This window comes from Amphiura filiformis, chromosome 18, assembly GCF_039555335.1.
Source record: "Amphiura filiformis chromosome 18, Afil_fr2py, whole genome shotgun sequence".
Lineage (NCBI taxonomy): Eukaryota > Metazoa > Echinodermata > Ophiuroidea > Amphilepidida > Amphiuridae > Amphiura > Amphiura filiformis.
This window is the reverse complement of record NC_092645.1, coordinates 10,602,209-10,622,912: the sequence shown is the minus strand read 5'-3', so window position 1 is coordinate 10,622,912 and position 20,704 is coordinate 10,602,209. Positions and strand designations below refer to the sequence as shown.

At 37.8% G+C, this 20,704-nt stretch overlaps 1 protein-coding gene across 1 annotated transcript in view; it reads left to right on the top strand.

Annotated features, from left to right (window-relative positions):
* The first annotated feature begins 58 nt into the window (after positions 1–58).
* Positions 59–20,704, top strand: part of LOC140139833 (uncharacterized) — a 57,076-nt gene continuing 36,430 nt past the window's right edge. Inside the window, exon 1 of the mRNA XM_072161578.1 lies at positions 59–155. The gene's annotated coding sequence lies outside the window, so the exon portion shown is untranslated. The remainder of the gene's footprint in view (positions 156–20,704) is intronic.

Sequence of the window (20,704 nt, the reverse complement as noted above, 5' to 3'; positions counted from 1 at the left end):
CCCTGTGGTTGTCGATAATTCCGGTTACACACCTACTGTTACCTGTAAACCGTCTTCGGAACTGACTTTGCTATTGGGCAAACGCAGTATCACATGTACAGCTTTGGATGTACATGGTAATAACAAAAGCTGTTCATTTTATGTTGATGTCAGGGGTAAGATTTCTTTTATCGTTGTATGTAGTTTAATCAGTCTAGCGACTGTTATTTTAAAACCTGACTTTATATGATTGAAGCAATATATAAATATGTTTTAATTGATTTTGTCACCGCCCAAGCTATTTATTTCCTCGTCAACCTAAGAGCTCGTTTACATAATGTTGTTTTATCATCATTTTAACTTATCATGTGCTCTGCAGCGTCATCATCCCTATATCTTCGTGTCAAAATTGCCGTGATAGTACGGCGAATCCTCTCGTTTTTCAATAGCTACGCATCGCGATTTTGTTCGTAAGACTATCATGTGAGACACCACCAAGTTCTATTCTACAAATTGTTACGATTTGCGCATGCTCTAGTATCCCATATGGTGTTGCTATTACAAGGAAATTCGATTTGTTTTGAGGTAAACCCAGGTTTTGTTTCCAATACACTAACTTGAAATGCAATACACTAATTAGCGACATTGCTGTTGGCTCTGGATACATTTTACTGCATTTTTGGCGTAACGATTTTTTTTTTTTTTTTTAAAATTGTGAAATATTTAATTTTGAGAATTACAATTATATAAAGCAACACAAATAGCCCATTCACCTAAAATCCAGGTGCTTGTATTGAATATTCGATCACACGTGTATTTCACAATGCATATGTTAACTTTCTTTATCTATGTCAACAATAGAATATTGATTTCACCAACGGAGTATGGAGCCATGAAAAAATTATTTATAATACATGGTGTTGACACTGTGCTCTGCTTGTGGTGCAATATACATACATACATACATACATACAATATAGGCTTTTTATATAGCGCCATTTCAAATGATCACAGCGCTCAATACAACATAGCAAGAAAAATATAGCAAAAACATGACAGAATATAAGCAAATGCAATAAGAAGCAATTATATTTCTGAAAACAGAAATGTTTTTGTCAGCCCTTTTTTGAACACTGGCAACACAACTTAGGAGCTGTGAAAGCAAAAGCCTTATCAGCGGCTGGCTTAAATGAACGGTAGTGAAGTTTGGGCACATGCAGGCGCGTGGCATCAGTGGCAGATCGAAGTCCTCGTCTTCCAGGGATATATAATGACAAGGAGGATGCCAAATAATCCGGCCCCAAGCCAGCAAGGCACTTGAAAACATACAACATGGCTTTGTAGTAGACTCTCTCCCTCACGGGCAGCCAGTGCAATTCGCGGAGCAATGGGGTAGCGTGGTCTTTCTTTGCTGCAAGACAAATTATCTTGGCTGCCCAATTCTCTAGCTTTGAAAACGAGCAATTTCAGTGACATTCGAACCCAAAAAGTAAGATGTTACCATAATCCAATCTGATAGAACGAGTGAGCGAATAACATTGTTACAAGTATCAAAGTCTAGAAAATGACGAATGCGAGAGATGTTTCGGAGATGGTAGGTTATGCTGCGTGAGAGAGAAGTAACTTGGGTGGACATGGACATTTGGCAATCGAAAACGACACCAAGGTTGCGCACGGTCTCAGTAGGCTCAATCACAATATTACCAATGTGAAGTTTGACAGCAGGCATGCGGCGTTTGTTGAAAGATGATAAAGCAACAAAAAATTCAGTTTTGTCATTGTTCAGCTTTAACCTATTACATGTCATCCAACTTTGGATATCACTAATGCACTTGGTAAGTTTGGAGAGAGCAGAGTCAATAGACAAGGTACTGGATGGATCAAAACTGATGTAAAGTTGAACATCATCCGCATAAAGATGATAAGATAAGCCATGTTTCTGAATAATTCTTCCGATCGGAATGGTATAAACAGTGAATGATAGAGGACCCACTATGGAGCCCTGTGGCAAACCGGGTAGTCCAAGGTACAATTGGCAGATTGGGCACCATTGATGGAAATGCAGGTGGTACGGCCACTGAAAATATGATTTGAGCCACATAAGAGCGCTGCCTTTTATGCCAAGTTCGGATTCCATCCTGTCAAAGAGGATGCTATGTGTAACAGTATCAAACGCAGCGCTTAAATGAAGCAGCACAAGAAAGACGCCTTCAAGATGATAAATTGAGGTCATGATGTCATTTTTAACCTTCAGAAGTGCCGTTTCGATGCTGTGTGCGGTGCGGTAGGCAGACTGTAAAGGTTCACCTAGATTACACTCGCGCATGTGGTTGCTGATGGTATTTACAGCGTGCTTCTCGATGACTTTGGATAAGAATTTAATGTTCGACACAGGACGGTAATTTTGAGGTTGTCAGGATCCAGGGAGGGTTTTTTGATGATTGGACTGATGATGGCATGTTTCAGTGCAGCTGGAAAAATACCTGTTGACAGAGACATGTTAGCAATTTTTGTTATAATTGGTACAAATGTGGTAAGATTACTCTTTATAAACCATGTGGGAATGTAATCAAGCAAGCAGTTTTTTGCTGAAAACCCTTGGATAAGTTTGGACATATCATTCTCACTAACAATGGAAACTCAGATAGTTCATACACAACATTACTTAGGTTACATGAGTCAATTACACTGTTACTATTTACACTGCTTTCTGCTTCGAGTCCTTTTCTGGATCGTATCAACTTTGTCCTTAAAGTAAGAAGCAAAATCATCATCACACATAAACATTGCAATGAGTCATGAGTAGGTAAGGTCTTGTTATTGTTATTGAGAAGACCATTTATGGTTCTGAAAGCAGATTTGCTATCAGCATTCTTTAATTTGTCCCAAAATAAGCCTTCTTTGCACTTTTCAATCATGGTATTAACAAGCTTATGTTGGTCAAGATAGAGTTGATGGTGCACCTCTAATCGATCAGTTCTTCCCCATTTCTTTTTCCAATTTGCGTCGAACTCTTCTAGCTTCTGTAATTTCTTTACTATACCATGGCTGACGAACCCTACGGCTACAAGTTCTTTCCTGGGAGCAGGGGCATGATTGTCCAGGGTTAGGGTTACTGCTTTCTCAAACATTTCCAACAACAGCGTTAGCATCATCAGGGTGTTATTCAAAGAGATGAGCGCTGAATGGAAGTCACTTTCAAAAGACACTGAATCTATGTCTTTTCACTTTACGGGAGGAAATAATTTCCTTTTGATCGCTAGGTTTTTCAACATTGAGCTTGCAGTGGATGACGTTATGATCTGATAACCTTTGTTCCAACAGTACATTGAAGAACCAGATTTTCATCGGTACGACATGACATGATCTAATGTTTTACCACTTATATGTGTAGGCCCCCACAACATGTTGGTAAAAACCAATTCCTTCTAAAGATGATAAATATTGGGCAACATCAGCTCTTCTGCTGGCTTATTTACCGCGAACATTAAAAGTCACCCAAGAAATGATCTTTCCGCTCAACGTGTTCACAAACATTAAGAAATCGTCAAACTCGGAGAGAAACCTGAGATGTTGAGAATTTGTTTTCAGACGATGGGGAGGCCTGTAAAACAATGACATACTTGATCTTTCTTTCTTTGTCAATTATGATATAACATGTTCAAAATGTCGTAGCAAGGAAATCAGAAGGTAAATCTGCAGCTTTAGTGTTGATCTCATAAAGAACACCAATTCCACCATGTTTGTCCAGTTTTCACGGGGCATATGTTGATGAAATTGAACCCTGGTAGTGTCAGTTCACCAATTACTACTTGATCTAAATCAACAGACAACCAAGTTTCTGGTAATTGAAACATAATGTCTACTTGTGATCCATTACCAAGTCCGAACATGTTGTTGTTTTGTTCCTTATACTACGAGGATAATGAGGATGATATTGATTGCATAGTTCACTGTCCTGTGCAATGTAATGGTAGTAGCCATGAGCATCCAGTTTGATACAGAGCATGAAATATAAAGTTGGTAAAATACTGGTAAACTACAGCAAAACAGTCAAAAATAAGTTGACCAAGTTGACTGCCAGGCTTATATCTATCATCAGTTGAAAATTTGTTGGAAAATTCAAGCTGGAAGTAGTATAAATTCATACTAGTTGTAGAGAGCTGCCTTAGACAAGCGCATCATCAAGAGTGTTTCTAGATATATACACCAATCCGAGAAGCGTTTACTGTATTTGGCCCTCTATTGACGGCAACACAGATGTACCAGAGCGGGATATTTAATTCGTAATTCAATACTCATGATTGTGTATTGAATATCACTGTTGTGTACAATTCCCGGGTACAATTCTGTATAGCACCATAATAAATAATGGATAGAACCCCTGACCTCCAGGACACCGCAGTTTTACATCGGGACACCGCAGTAATGGCGAAGTCGGATAGGTGTATAGAAATATAAATAAAATAAAAAGTTGAGAGATGTATATCGAAATTGAAAGGGTGAATTATAGTATTCGCATATTGTTATATTACAATTATTGTAGAAAGCAGCAACAACAGTAAATTTCAAAGTAACTCTCATTCACAATTATTCACAAAAGGCAGACTAATCAGAACAAAGACCTTTGTACTATTGGAAATATAACCAGATTCATCATCATCATCATCGACTGCCCATCGAGTTCGATGAAGGCACAGTTGTCGAAGTTGATGGGTGTTTCTTCTCCATCCTTTGCAAGGTACTTCTCCTTTCCTTCTGCTCCACTGTTTTCCCAGCATCGTGATCTTTACTTTCCTCCCGCATTGACCCCGGTCACTAGCTTTCGCAAATCCCATGTATCAACATCCATGTCCGCTGTCTTCAGCTGACGCTTCACTACTTTTCTATTGCGACGTCTCCGTCCGCCACGTACTCTCTTTCCTTCTGTGAGTTCAGCATACATCACAGCTTTCGGTAAATCTTTCATCAGGCATCCTCACGACATGATGACCGACCCAGCGCAGTTGGCTTTTCACTAGGATGGCTTCTACGTTCTCCATTTTGGCTCTCTGAAGCACTTCCTTCATTAGGGACTCGATCCTGCCATGTTATTCCCATATGATACATCTAAGGTGGCGAAGTTGAATGGAAGTTAACTTCTTGATGTGTCTCCTCCGATAGAGTCAATGTAGGTCTCAGTAGAATACAGGAGACAGGGTGGGACAAACACGCGATACAGTTTACATTTGGTCGCAAGTCTTATACCACGCTGGGACCAAACTCTTTTTTTTTTTTTTTTTAAGACACTGGTGGCACTCTGAATTCGTCTTGTGATCTCCAGATCGACGGAATTGTCCATGGAAATCACACTCCCCCAGGTAGGTTAAATTGGTGACCGATTTGACAGGTTCCCCATGTATGTAGAGATCAGGATCTTGGTGCTGAAAGTTCAGAGGAGCAGGTTGGTAAATGACCTCAGTTGTACTGATGTTGATTGTAGGCCGAATACTTTTGGTGAAGTCGATGAAGACCATGTAAAGTGGTCTTTGCTGGCATCTATTGATTTCTCCTGAAGCTGGCGCAGGGCGAAGATTGGATCAATTTGTGGATCGATTGGCTCTGAACCTGTAGTTAGCTTTCAGGTAGTATCGTACTGGCAACTTTGTTGTAATCTGGCTAGGAGAATCTTTGGCAAGAACTTTACCAGCAGTTGAGAGCAGTGGGATATCCTCGATAGTTACCACACCGAGTGCGGTCACCCTTCTTAAAAATGGTGACAATCATTGCATCGCTTAAATTTTCGGAACAGTTCTAGCTGGCACCCCAGCAGTTTTTGAAAAAACTGCATAGAGCTTGATGATGCAAGGCCCGCTGAAGTTGTACACCTCAGAAAGAAATTCCGTCCATTCCATGCAGCTTTACCATTCTTCATAGACTTGACAGCATCTTCAATTTCTTGCATGGTTGGTGGCTTTTTCCATTCCAGTTTTTGTGATGGTTTTACAAGGTTATCAAGACATTTGGTGCAGTGCTAGAGGGTCCGGTTAAGGAGATCCTGAAAATGTTCCTGCCATCTGATCTTGATGTCATCTTGTTCGCAGAGAGGCAGAATGTTGCCTTTGCCATTTCCAATAACATTGCTAAGTTTGGTCTCTCTTCCTCAAGCCATCTCTGATAGACTTATCAAGCTGAGACTGCCTCTGAGCCTAAGACCGTTGCATGACCATTATTTGCTGCTATGCGCCTACGATGTCACACACAGATGAATCCAAAGAAATCTTCTATGAAGCCCTTAGAGCTAGTGTGTTGAGAAGATCCCACATGAGGATAAGTTGATGGTTTTTGGGATATCTTAATGCCAGAGTGGGCAGTGACATTATCGCTTGACCATGTATCCTTAGGAATCATGGGAGAGGTGCTTGTAACTCCAACGAAGAACTACTGCTCTCATTCTGTGCTGAGAATCTGATGGCTGTGTCCAATACCTACTTTTCAGATGCCCTTGACAAATGGTACTACTCATGGCAACATCCTCGCTTCAAAAACAGGGCTTCCATCTGCTGGACTATGTTCTTACAAAGGCAGAGAGATAGAGTCTGTGATATCACTTCCACCAGAGTTATAGAGAGGTGCAGATTGCTCTACAAATCCCTTTCTTGTACGGACAATATGTAAGCTGCATATCATGCCTCATGAGGAGGCAGACAAAGCCTAAACTCCCAAGAAGGCAAATGTTAGAAGTCTCATCGATAACCTGGAAACAAGAGCAAAAATTCCAGGAAGCACTAACAAACTGGATGCACTGAGACTGCAAAAGGAAGCTACAATCAATGATCAATGGTAGTCTCTCTTAGTAAGGCAACCCAAGAGGTTATGGGAGAACAATAAATACACCACTCCGTCGCAATGCTGATTGGTTTGATGAGAACAATGAACCAATCCAGGCTCTCCTTCATGAGAGGGACAGTTGCCAGGAATAGAGATGCTCAGGACAGGGCTCCGCCTCGAAAAGCAGAAAGTTTAAGGAATGCAAAAAGTAATGCCTCCAAAAGATTTTTACGTCAGATGAGGGGATGAATGGTGGAATAAGAAAGCAGAAGCCGTGCAAGAGCTGGCAGAGAGTGGTAACTCTCAAGCTTTCTTCACAGCCCTGAAGGATGTTTATGGACCTAGGCATTCAAATGCCTCTCCTCTTCTCAATAGCTCAAGGTACAACTCTTCTAACTAGATTGATGAGTTACTTAAGTACTTAGTATCTGTTGGTTTTTCCATTCTCGTGTCGGAATACACCAATTCAAGAAGCGTTTTACTGTATTTGGCCCTCTATTATGGAACCATATATGTACCAGTGCAGGAGATATAATTTGTTCAATCAGATCATGATCGTGTATTGAAAGTCACTGTTGTCAACTACAATTCAGTGTAGCAGCACACCTAACAAAAAAAAGCGCAGTGATTTATAGTGCGCTACGCACAGGCACAACCAGGTGAATTGATCCACAAACCTCAGCACACTTTACAGGTTGTCGCTGACCACTACGGGCCCACATGATTCCATAAACCATTTAACAACAACACAGGGGACTTTGCAGCTTCGAGAGCGCACACCCTAGACATTCCACAAATGACCATCGCAACCAGAATCAGCTCCTTTGAGTTTGGTACGGGTTACAACGAGACAATTAGCAGGTAAGTTCGCTTGTCCAGGGAATTTCAAGCTTACTCAATTTTCCACGAGCATACTTCAAACCACCTTCAGGATTCGAACCTGGCAACCTCTCGCACCATAGTCGAACGCAAGTAATTGATGGAACCCCCGACCTTGGCATTACCGCAGTTTATGTCGGGGACACCACAGCAATGGTCTAGTCGCATTGGTGTAGGCCTATAGTCCGGAGGCGGTGTTTTTTGAAAATAATTAACTCAATTTGCCCCCAAAAAAAAAAAAAAAAAGAAACAACTAATTTGACGTTTTATTGAGGTGCGAACAACCCTATTTTTGCATCGCAAAAAAAAAGCTTTCCCCGAAATAATGTTGACCGCTTACCGCTTTACAAATACGCCATACTGCCTAATTTATCAAAGATATTAATCTGTTACCTTTGCCGTTGCATTTAAACTAACTTTTGTACCATTATTGGTCTATTGAATGAAAAATGTGATACCACAAATTTCACTTTATGATTTTAAATAATAAGCGTTTTAATATGTATGGGGTTGGTACGACATCCTTCTATAAGAAGAACGAAAATTAAATATCTAACTCCTCTATCTGCTGTCCAAGTTGACAAAGTTACTACCCAGGTATTTGGGTATTTTATGTTTAGCCATCTTGAATTAGATCATTAACTGCATCCACTTGGTATGGAAGATAAGCGAATTCAGTTGACGGCCAAATAACGCGGCTTCTCCAGTGAGTTTAATCACGCCCTTGATTGGTGGTCCTCAAAATGTAAGATTGAATCATCAGGAAAGATGAAGTGGAATGCCGGATCATGGGTCACTGCAACCAGCCAACGTCAACCAATGGATACAGGCAATCTGCGAGCCATGAAATTGGAGGTTAAAGCGGTGTGATGATTCAGGGAAGAAATAGCACGTGGTCTCCAGTGGGTGACAGAAATTTAAAGTGGTATATAACATTTTTTGTTCTGGAATGGAGACAAATAAAGACGGCTGATAATCAGGAAGAGTTGGTATGAAAATATAGAGAAAACTTTTTTGGTTACAAAGTATTTCCTAACAGACATTTTACAACAGACTGACATTCTGAAAACACATCGCTTTCGGAAGAGAGATTAAGGTTGACTTTATTTGGAAAGGTTTAGCGGTTAAGTAGAAATCACACCATTGTGCTTGAATTTTTTTTTGCTCTAGATCATACTTAGACATTATTGATTATGCATTCCATGCATTTGAAAAGAATTAGTTGCCAAATGTGCTGTTGTTTATCGCCGTGTTTAGTATACATTGCGTTATCTTATTATCACAGTTATTTTTGTAATACAGTCCACCCCTTTCTTATATCTCGGCCATGATGGGACCGCACCGTCCGGATAAGTAAAAAATCCGAATAAGTGAATTACATGTAATTCTGCATTGTCCTGAAATTGTGACAAGGACTGTTTTTAACATGGGGGTAATAAACACTAAAGATGGCTTTTAGGGTGTCTTTTATGCAACATATATATGTCATTCCTAAGCATTCAGAGCATGGGCATTAAGGTGTTAAATCATCAAAAACATGTTTTCCCTGTGAAAATTTCACCAGCCGGATAAATAGAATAGATCCATATAAATGAGGTCCTGATAAGAGAGCTTGGACTAATATATCAAATACGATGTTTGGCATAACCCGAATTCAGGAGCATGGATTTTTTCTTCAGGTTTTTGATGGTAATATTGGATCGGGACACCATAGTTACTAATCTGTTTCCCTCACCCGTACTAGCAACCCTGAGTCAAGATACAACCCATGGAATGGGTACAACCATATCTGCATGCGATTTGGACCCTCATAGGGATGTGAAATTGAGTCCAACTGATGAAGTGTTAATGGGAAAAGCGCAGTGATTTACAGTGCGCGCATGCACTGCGCTTTCTAACGCTCTAGAACATTTATCCACAAGCCTCAGCACACACTTTACAGGTTGTCGTTGACCACAACGGCCCCATTTCTTTTTCAATTTTGCCTCCTCATTTTAGGCAGTTACTTGGAGTCCACCTAAAAGGATCCCTGGTTAAAAACAAGCACAAAGCAAGTACTTATTACTTTTTTATGTACTTTTTGGAACGCTGCAAATAAGTACATTTAAAATTATAAAAAAGTATAAGAAAAGCAAAAGTACAGTAAAAAGTATAACTAGACTAAAAGTACATAAAAAAGTACAGTGTACTTTATTTAGCCATAGGAAAAGTATACTTTTATTTGGTTGTGTGAAAAAGTATACTTTTTTAACACTTTAATTGTGCTTATTTCATGTTCTAAAAAAATACGTTTTTTACAAAAAAAGTACATAAAAAGTAACAGCATGCTTTTATTTAGCGATAGGAAAAGTATGCTTTTATTTGGCCATGTGAAAGGTATACTTTTGTTCTTGTGAAAAGGACACTTTTCACATTGCCAAATAAAAGTATACTTCTTTTTCTTACTATGTGGACAAATTAAGTATACTTTTCACATATGTGCCATTTAAAGTATACTTTTTTTTTTTTCACATCGAAGTCCAATAAAAGTATACTTTCTAAATGGCCAAATAAAGTATACCATGCTCTACATATGACTTATACTTAACATACGATTAAATTAAAATTATTGTCTTGTAAGAAATTAGAAAAAGAATGATTTTAACTATCCTGGCTGCTTTCTTTGTCCAGGTAACATAACACATGTCAAGGTCAAATGCCTTGTCCCTCCCTCCGGAGCACATTACTATTGCAACCCTTTAATTAATAATAATAATGTACACTTAATAGAGCGCCGGTATCCGTCAAAAGACACTCATGGCGCTTTGCAGAAACAACACATGTAGGCCTACAATAATGCAAACAATATATATTTATAATAATTAATACAAAATCAGATCAATGTTGAATAGTTCATGCATCAAGCCTGGGCATAGGCATTTTGGAACAAATGTGTTTACAAAGTTAGTTTACTTCTTGAATTACACAATTATGTTCTTTGGTTGAGCGAACTGAAAATCTGAGGTTGTTCCAAATGTGTGCAGCTGAAACATGAATGATCTGCTGCTGCTTTGCCCCGGCACTGGTTTCTGGCAACTGGCTGTTTGTTGAAGAAGTCCTTGTGTAGCAGAAACAGAGATTACGAGCTGGTGAATATCCAGGTGAATATACAGTTCTACAAAGAAGTTATCACCAGAGCTGATATATACAAGTCTTGTAGACAAATAAAAATCTTTGTTTAAAAGTAGGCTCTAGCCAATGCACATGTAAAAACAGGTGTATAAAATTATGTGGTTTCATGTAGGCCTATAAATTTAAATGCATGCAAGTCTGGCAGCACTCGAATTATCTGAACAATCTGTGCCAGTATGTAAAAGAGTGAAAATTTCAATTCTCACTCTATTCGAGCGGTTAGTCGTTCTTTTAGAGTGAAAAAAGCTTCTACTTCAGTCAATGTAGATTCACTCATTACAGAGTGATCCAAATTATCGCTCCAATTTCAGAGTTAAATTACAATCACTTTTTGCGGAGTGAATCCACAGTTCGTACAGCCAATCAGAAAGCTTCCGGATTTTTCACGCTGAGAGCCACGAAAAAAATTGTGATTATTCATTCGGCGAATAGTCGTTGCAACAATGGCGGTGGAGTTGTTTAGCAACCCAGTTTGGCGAAGTCAAGTTAACTCCAATCGATAAGGCTATTGTGCGAGAGGTTACGGGTTCGAACCCTGGCGGTGTCTAGTACGCTCTCGTGAAGAAGAATTGAGTTAGCTTGAAATTCCCCTGGACAAGGAACTTGCTGCTAATTTGTCTCAAGTTGTAAACCTCGTACGAAACTCAAGGGAGCTGATCCTGGTTGGTGAAGGTTATTTGTGGAATGTCTCAGGGTGTGCGCTCTTGAAGCAGCAAAGTCCCTGAATTGTTTGTTTAGCGAAGCTTATGGAATGATGTGGGGTCAGAAAATGGTGCAGCGATGTCAACCTGCATAAAAATGTGTGCTGAGGCTTGTGTGATCAACGTCTAGGCGTTGTGCTCTGTGCGTAAAGTGCACTATAAATCACTGCGCTTTTTTTTTCTTCTTTTTTTTTCCAGAGAGTTATCCGAAAGTGCCTGCTTAAGCAGATAATTTTGGTGATACCTCAATTAAGTTATCCGAAAGGATTTTTTCGGGTAGACATCAGGAAGTCTCTCTAAAAAATCCAAATATTTCAAATGAGTTACCCAGAAGGTTCCCTAGAAAACTTATATTCTTTTGCAGGAGTTGCTCCGGTGGTTGCTCCGCTTTTTAATTTGACCTCTGAAAATAGCATTAAGCATCTTAAGAATGCGTGGGTGAGTATATGCACAAATTAAGGTCACTAATATAAATTCAAAATGGAGTAGCTAGTTGCTGGCAGTTGGAAATATATTTGTGCAGAGATATTCCAAGTTATTTGTGAGGTCCGTAATATGGATTTACATGTAGGACATTACAAGATATTTAATAATTAATCTGGGAATATGCTGTAGGAATTATAAAGTATTGAATGCTTGATTTCATATGACAATGCAGGTAGGAAAAATTTGTATGAAATGATTTTAGTATTGATGCAGTTTTTATACACAATGTACCTATAATATAAGACACATTTTGAATGTTTTGGTTATATCTTTTCACAGTAAATCATACATAGATTTTGACAGATAAATTAATATCAATTAAATTACTAATCATCAACTAATGTGCCAATTAACTTATATGTTTTATGATGTTAAGCTATATTTGTTGTAAATAAATTATAATATTTGGATATAGGAAATTATAGGCTAGGCTGTGTCAGTGATGTGATCAAACTTATAGGCACTTGCATATACATGTTTATGCTGATATCCAATTTGGTTGTACATTAATTGAAATTTGGAAATCAGAAGAATATTTTTTGTATAATAACTACAAATTACACTGTGCCACTTTTCAAGTTTCTTTTATAGCAAAATGGCACAAGCTCAACTGCCATGAATGCAAAGTTGTATTTCTCCATAAAAAACTATACAATTCAAATAATAAGCTTAAATTGCCTAATAAATTCTCCCAGTGCATACTCTGTGAATTTGTATTTCTGCACATTCCCCCAAAAGGTCAACAGGAAGTCTCCAAAGAGAGGTCACCAGGCATATCGTCACCAAAAGTTATCCGCTAGGTCCCTGAAAAGTTATCGAGGTAGTTGTTAATTCGCTGGTTCCCCAAAAAAGTCATCGGGTGATTTACCACGCTAGTTCCCCAAAACCAGTCTTCTGGGTATGTCATCCGGTACCCATTAATTGGAAAAGGTATCCACTATTGTTTCCTCGTACTTTATCGAGGTAGTCACCCGCTACCTATCTCAATTTGCATGTGAAATTTGCCAGTGTCTACCTGGTGACTATCAGGAGAGATTATCCGGAAAAAGGTCTTCATTTTTGATATGGGCATACCTGGTATTACATGTGTATTGCGCCCATAAACCTGTAAATGATTGAGTGTGCTTGTGTAATAATTGTAATGTTTGTTATACTGCGTCAGCAACTTTTTTATTGTTAGTATGTAACCAGGGATTCGTGACCTATTTCACAAATCGAGTAGGATTTGGTCCATTCTCAACTTAATAGGGCATACACACCCTATCGAAAATCTTGGTCCATCGTTCCGGTTTTTTTTATTGGATGAGGGTCACAAAGGTGATGAATTCCCCACCCGTTTTTGTCTCGCACGAGAATTAGGGTGAAAGCTCTGACTGACTTGACTTATATGCGCAGGCCAGTGTGGCCCCTTTACAACTCTGCCGAGTAAAACCTCCTCCATTCAGTTCTGTCTGTTGCCTGTGCCTTTGCTTCCATGTGGGGAGGTCATTCCCCAAGTCCCTCTGAATTTGGTTGGTCCTTCCATATGGTGTCAAATGCCGCTTTGTAGTCTACAAGTTCCAGTGTGATTGGAATGCGTCTTTCTTTAGCCTTTTTCATAGATTTTATGTACTGTAAATACCGCATCTGAGGTGCTTCTGGAACTCCTGAACCCACACCTGTTCCTCTCTCAGGTGGTTATCTCACAGTCTGGTTGTATTCTGGTTAGAACCATCTTACTGAGAATACCTCTCCTCGACTTACGTTTTATATGGGCCAGCATTATTCCGCCATTATTTTTACCTAAAGAAATGACATTAAAATTGGCGGATTTCTGTTCTCATTTCAACTGGTTTCATGGAAATACAATGTAAATTGAGTTTTTGCTTTTATCACCACTTATTCCTTCCCAGGAATATCAGCATTCGCTTCGACATTTTCCAGATACAGTGACTTTTTGCTGGGCGATTGTTTTCTGTAACCTAAGCCATTGTTTTCTTAATAATTGTTTTTTTGTAATAAAAGTTCTTTTTTTTCCCAAATGTCATTGAAAACTTCTTGAAAATAAAATGTATAGTTTATAATCTGACTAGGCATTTTACCTTCGGTCAGACCCATCCGCATAATAAATAAATTCTGAAAAACCTTTAGTTCATCACATTTTTATTAGTAACATATGTTTTAACAGTTTTGGTTCTAACACGACACAATAGCTATTTTGTTGGACAATACTCCTGATGTGGATGGTACGAATACTTCATTGTCTAATTATATTTAAATCCCCATTGCACTAAAATAGATTGATTCCAAAAAATTGACTGGTGCCCGACGTTCTGGGATTTTTATTAAAAAACATCATAGGAAAAAAACCAAAATCAATTAGTTGAGGTTTCAAATTGAGAATTTGGAATAAAGGCTCTTTGGTTATAATGACCAAATCGTTACAAGATTATACCCGAATTGATATAAAGATTCGAGTTAAGCAAAAAAAACTCCAGGAACCTCTACAAAATATGGCAATTTGATTTATGATGGTGACGATATTCCTGCAACCCCTAATAGAACCTGTTTTGGATAATTATACATGCATTTTTGTTGATACCTAAGAGCACTCAATCATCCTTAGGCAATTATTTCGTAACCTAATCAAAACTAATGAACACTGTGTAACAACACAACACAAATCAATGACGAAAAACTTTCCTGCACTTTAGCAGCAGGGTGCCCCGGAGATCTCACAACCTGTAGGATTCTATGCCTATATCGACCCGTTTTTTTTTGCCAGCACTAGCGATTACGCACATATGTCCCGGTATGTGAAATGGAGCATATCGAACTTTTTTTGTCTAGTTTGATATACCACTACAACGACGAGTTAGCCTAAACCTCAATTCTCTATCCAAGTTAAAACTTAACAGTTATTGGGTATTGGTTTGGCTTTTGTTTTATCTGCAATAGATAATTGTCTGCATCAACTTGGTATGGAAGATAAGTTGAATTGAGAAAAGACAAATTACAGCGTCCAGTGTGTGGGATAGTACATCAGTGGGTCCAGGATTTTGGTCACCTCAAAATTCAAGCGTTGAGATCAATCATGAAATGTCTGCGATAGGAGGGGATCATGATGGCCGCTGGTTCCAACAACGTAGACCAATGGATCCAGTAAACCTGCGCGCGCACCATAATGTTGGTTGGTTAGTGGAGTGATGATTCCAAAAGCTGATGAAATAGCCCAACTTTTTTTCACAGGGTGACCAAATTCAAAGTAGCATATAACATTTATGGCTCGGAATGGAAACATGTAAAGATGGCTGACAACCAGGAAGAGTTGGTATGTAAATATAGAGAAACAGGAAACGCAAACTGTTTTTATACGGCGATAATAACTGTTTCGTTACTAAGCAGGTCTATTTATACATTTTTCGAAAATTAAAGGCGCATTCAGTAGATTTGCTCATCCGGACGATCAGCCAAATTATCAACATTCTGATTTGGACACCTTTTGTCATTGCCATAGGATAAAATTTAACATATAGCCTGCTAGTGGTTCAGCCGATAGCCGTGTAGGCTTTAAGATAAATAAAGGCATTTACATGCAGATCTGCAATTATATACTGACAGCGTGTATTTGAATGGGCTTCAACTTCTAGGTTCAATATTTTTGTTTTCTTAGTTTTTTGCAAAATTTTTTATTTTTAAAAACCAAAATGATAATTTGAATGTAATTTTTTATCTGATGTATTAAACAATACCAATTCTTTTTAGCACTGGATTTTGACACTTTTTACACTGGAGCTTTTTGCGGAATTCAGTGTTTTAAAGCGTTTTCAAGCCAATATAATTCGCTAAAGAAAAGATATTTCCCCACCTCTGAATGCACATAATGTGGGCCTATTATATTATAGTCGGTCAAGAACAATCCCGCTTTGATTTCACCTTCCTTCACTTATGACCCCCCAAAATGTCCAAACAGTGCTTCATTTCTATTATAACCAGCAGAAATAATCGATATTTCTATTGTGGCTTGCAAAATCATCCATCCATGGGTACAGGTTATCTGCGCAGTTGATTTTGACATAATTTGGTAGTCAGAGTTGGAAAATGGTGCAATCTAAACCGAAATTCGGACAAAATTATGACACTCTCAGTCCCATTATATGATGTGCTTTAGAAAAAGGATGAGGGAAATATCTTTCGTCCGCGAATTATGTTGCTGAAAAGCAAAAAGCGATTAACTTAGAAAAAGCTCTGCGGGGGCAAAAATGAAGCATGAAAATCGAAAAATCTATACACTAGACGACCAAATTTCACACCTAAGTTTAACACCATGGTTTGAAAAAAATATACAGTACCAAGCATTATAGTTTTTCTTCTGACATTTACCGAAGCACCGAGAAATTAATTATTGCGTGAAAAGAGTGTAACTAAAAACGGTGCTTATTTCAACACCGAATTCGATCGTTTCAAGCCGCTTTAAATTAAGTGACTGAGAGTGGGGTCTTTGCTGGAACAATAGGCATCGACTGACTAGCGTTTAGCCTGTATCTTGTTACTTTTTTGCAATTCGATCTCCTGTATTTACTTAGATGTTTGGTATAACCTGTATTTCAAAAGCATAGATTTTCTTCTGGTCGGGTTTTTGGATGGCAATACAGACAAAGGGTCACAATCAGTTACCAATCTGTTTTCCTCACCTGCTTACAAACAACTATGATCAAAATACAACCAATTGAATGGAATACCCATATCGGCATGCGATTTGACCTGTTAGGGATGCGAAGGTAAAACAGCAACCTAGTGAAGGAAGAAAAGAAAGAAAAGAAAAGAAAAGAAAGAAAGAAAAGAAAGAAAGAAAAGAAAGAAAGAAAGAAAAGAAAGAAAGAAAGAAAGAAAGAAAGAAAAGAAAGAAAGAAAGTAAGAGAAAGAAAAGAAAAGAAAGAAAGAAAAGAAAACCAACCAACCTTAGTGTAACGTTGATCAACAGAGGCCGTAAATATAGTTATCCCAAACTGTTCTATATAGTCAATTTAGAAACCACATATAAAAAGATCAAGCATACGGCAATTTGGATTCAGGAGACTGGTGAGATAAAACATTCACTTTAGAAATGCTGATTGTTAACAATGGAAAGTGTATTCTTGCCTATTCATGTGCTTGATCTAGATTCTGAATGGCGGTTGGTGTTCAAAGCCGTGTCTGGTATTGCCTCTGGGCACCAATGAACAGCGACGGATTTGATGAATATGATCGCCCACAAAAGTATGGGAAAGAAATGAACCCAGCAATGAGGAAATCCCAGAAGCACGCCAACTCAAGTACAAAATTTCATGGGGCATTACAAGAGTTCACATTTGCTGTCGATTGGGAGACCCGGGATATTTACAAGGCTGGGAAATCGAAGTCGATATGATGTCAAAATATTGTAGGAAATTATTGAAAGGCTGTTTCAATAAAAATATAATCTGGTAATGATAGACAGAGATAAAAAAGACCAACTCGCGGCCTGACGTCAGGGGCTTAAGGCGTTACTGCTGTAGATTAGTTGCCGACCTGCGCAGAACGGCATTTTCTGTCCTAGTTGTCCAGGAATTTCCGACCCGCGAACGAAGTCTTTTTTTATCTCCCGTCTTTTCGTCCTCAGGTCTGTGATTTTATTTGCCTGTTTTAGTTATAAACAAAATGTAGTACACCCACGCAACTGCCTTGTGACTTTGTGTTAATTGTTTTAAAAGATACCCATACGCGGTTTACTGACAAGTGACTCATTTCGAGTGCAATCATGCATCATGAAAAGAAAACATCCACGGCTTCAATGTGGGATTTTAAACCAGCGCATAGTGTGGGCCAGAATCGCCTCAAAGTAAAAGCTAAAATTATAAACGGACAATCAAACGCATAAAAACACGGTAAAATGACTGAATCAGGGTTTTTTGAGGCATTTTCAAAAATGTATGACGTCATCAAAATGGTTGTAACGGTGATTGGTCGATTATTTTTTGGCAACAGTATTTCCTCAAAATGACATATGTTAATATTTTAATTAAGAAAAAAGCAAATAAAGGAGAAGGTTCTAAGGGTGCAGAAATTCCAGTGAAGACATTTTTCGAAAGCGTATGATGTCGATTAATATGCTGATATGTGATTGGTCAATTATTCCTCCTTACAGTTATTCAAATACCTGTGTAAGAATTATTATAAAAACTTTCAAATCAGGGGGGTTTTAAGCACTGGGTGAATCCAATGGAGCCATTTTCCAAAGCATAAGACGTCATTAAAATACTGGGTACCGTGATTGGCTAATAACTCTTACACCAGCAATTCAAATGTACGGTTGGAAAACTATTAGAAAACAGTACATTCAAAAGGTTATAATGGACTGCAAAATTAACTGGACTGGTATTCTCTAATACGTATGACATCACCAAAAGAATGCTGGTATTTTTTAATTAGTTTAATATTATAAACAAACAAACAAACCAACCAGCCAGACTCAGATGTTGTGGGTGCTTTCTCCTCACAAGAATTTGTAAGGGATTCTTTTCCTGTCCGACTCCAAAACGTCGCCAATATCTTAAACGTAATTTTGGCCCCACTTTTAACCCCATCACTGTATACCAATTTCCATGAAAAAAACAACAAATTTTGCCCAAATTTACCCAACATATGTGTCTCAAAAATATGTACAATGACATACCGGTACTCAAAAGCTTTCGTCTGTGGTAGAAAAACCCACCCATCGCTATACAAAAATTAAGGCGAAAAGCACCCCAAAAGGCAAAGTCATATACGTATTACTATATCAATGGGGAGTGAGACCCCCCACCCGGGATGATACACAACTTAGTAATTTAATTCACAAATTTAATATTCAATTAACGAGATCTATTATAATATATAATTTGCAGATTTAATGCTATTAAATTCGTAGATTTAATATTTAATTTATTCCAATATTAAATTCTACAGATACCGGTGTATAATATTGAATTTCACAGATTTGAAATTTAATTCATGAAATTTATTTTAGAATTCTCGGATTTATATTTAATTCGCAGATTTATATATTACATCTGCACATTTAATGTTTGCGAATTAAATATTCAATTTGCCGAATTAAATATTAAATCTCATGAATTCAAATGCTATATATAATATTAAAATATAGGCCTCACAGCAAATTCAATGTATTAAATTCGCGAATTAAATCAGCCAAAATCTAGAGGCCCTACTAGTGTATTTGCACCCTTCGAATTAAATATAACATTCGCAAAATAAATTTTAAATCTGCCACTTTGATATTAAATCTGTGAATTAATTAATGATAAATTAAAATTCGCAGATTTAATATTAAATCGATGAATTAAATATCAAATCGGTGTGAATTAAAAGTAATAAATATGTTAATCTGTAATGTTGGGACTCCGCGAATTAAATATTAAATTTCTTGGCTTCTTCTATTAAATTCTAAACTTTATCCCATCTATATGGCGGGCGGTATGGCGGTTCTCCTATCAAGCTATTAAATAGAACTTCCGGTGCAGATAGCTTGCACACGCTGGCAAGCGCGGGTAACATCTCTTTTTCAATTGAATTTACGATTTTGCTGGGTTAATTTTTACTGCGTACAGGGCCTCATAAAAACTGGACTCTCACTGCAGAAGACTGCAGAAAGCTGCAGCTGAGTTTGGTGCCACCACAAAGATTAACCCTTTCTGATTGTGCCTGTATAGGTTTACAAAGGCAGGAATCAGCAGGAATCTAATCTTTCGAGATCAAATTTGTTAAAATGTAATTTTTTCCTTAGTTTGGAGGACGTTTAAGCTTTCAAAAATATTTGAACTCCCTGAAGGTTTCCATGATTCTTCATATCATATTGTTATATTCTACAAATGGTTTCTCAAATAGCTGTGAAAAACACACAGATGAATCAGAAACCATCAAAAAACAAAATGATAGACATTTACCCCCCAAATCATGATTTTTCTAAGGTAAGAAAGTAGATTGTGCTGGATTTTCTGCGTGCTTATTATAAAAATACCACCTTTTAAGAACAAAACCAGTGGGGAAATATTTTCAGAAAATATTCAGTTCATTATCTTCCAACAAAAAAATTCGAACATTGAAAGTCACTAAAGGAAGTTTCTGCACACTTTGACTTTCCGTTATTTCGATTTTACTGCTAGGCCAATGAGGCAGTGGGATGGAGAAGAATACATAAAGTATAAATCTCATAATGCTGTGTTTAGCCTTTTGTTTACATAAAAAATAGTACATTTTGTAAGGATGGAATGGCCGTTTTACGTATAAATAACACGAACGTTTGGAGAAGGTGTCAATCAAATAATGAAGACACTGATACGATAATGAAATAATGCAAAAGTCGAGAAATATCTGCATCGCAATGTTTTGTTTTGGTTTTTGGAATTTGACCTAGAAGTTACAACTTCGTAGCATTATCATTCAAAATCAACAAAAGGTATTTCAATAATATATGGTCTCATTCTTTCTCTGGAGGTTTTGAACTTGTATATGAAATAACTGCAGCAATGGTTAACTGCTTAATAGTAAAAACAAAGTTCTATTTTTTTCTTATTTGGACACGAATTTACTAATCATTGTTTGTAATCCTTCTGGATGACATTCAAAAACTCGCTTAGTCTTGTATTAAAAACATCGGTCGATTTTTTGCCAAGTTTTAA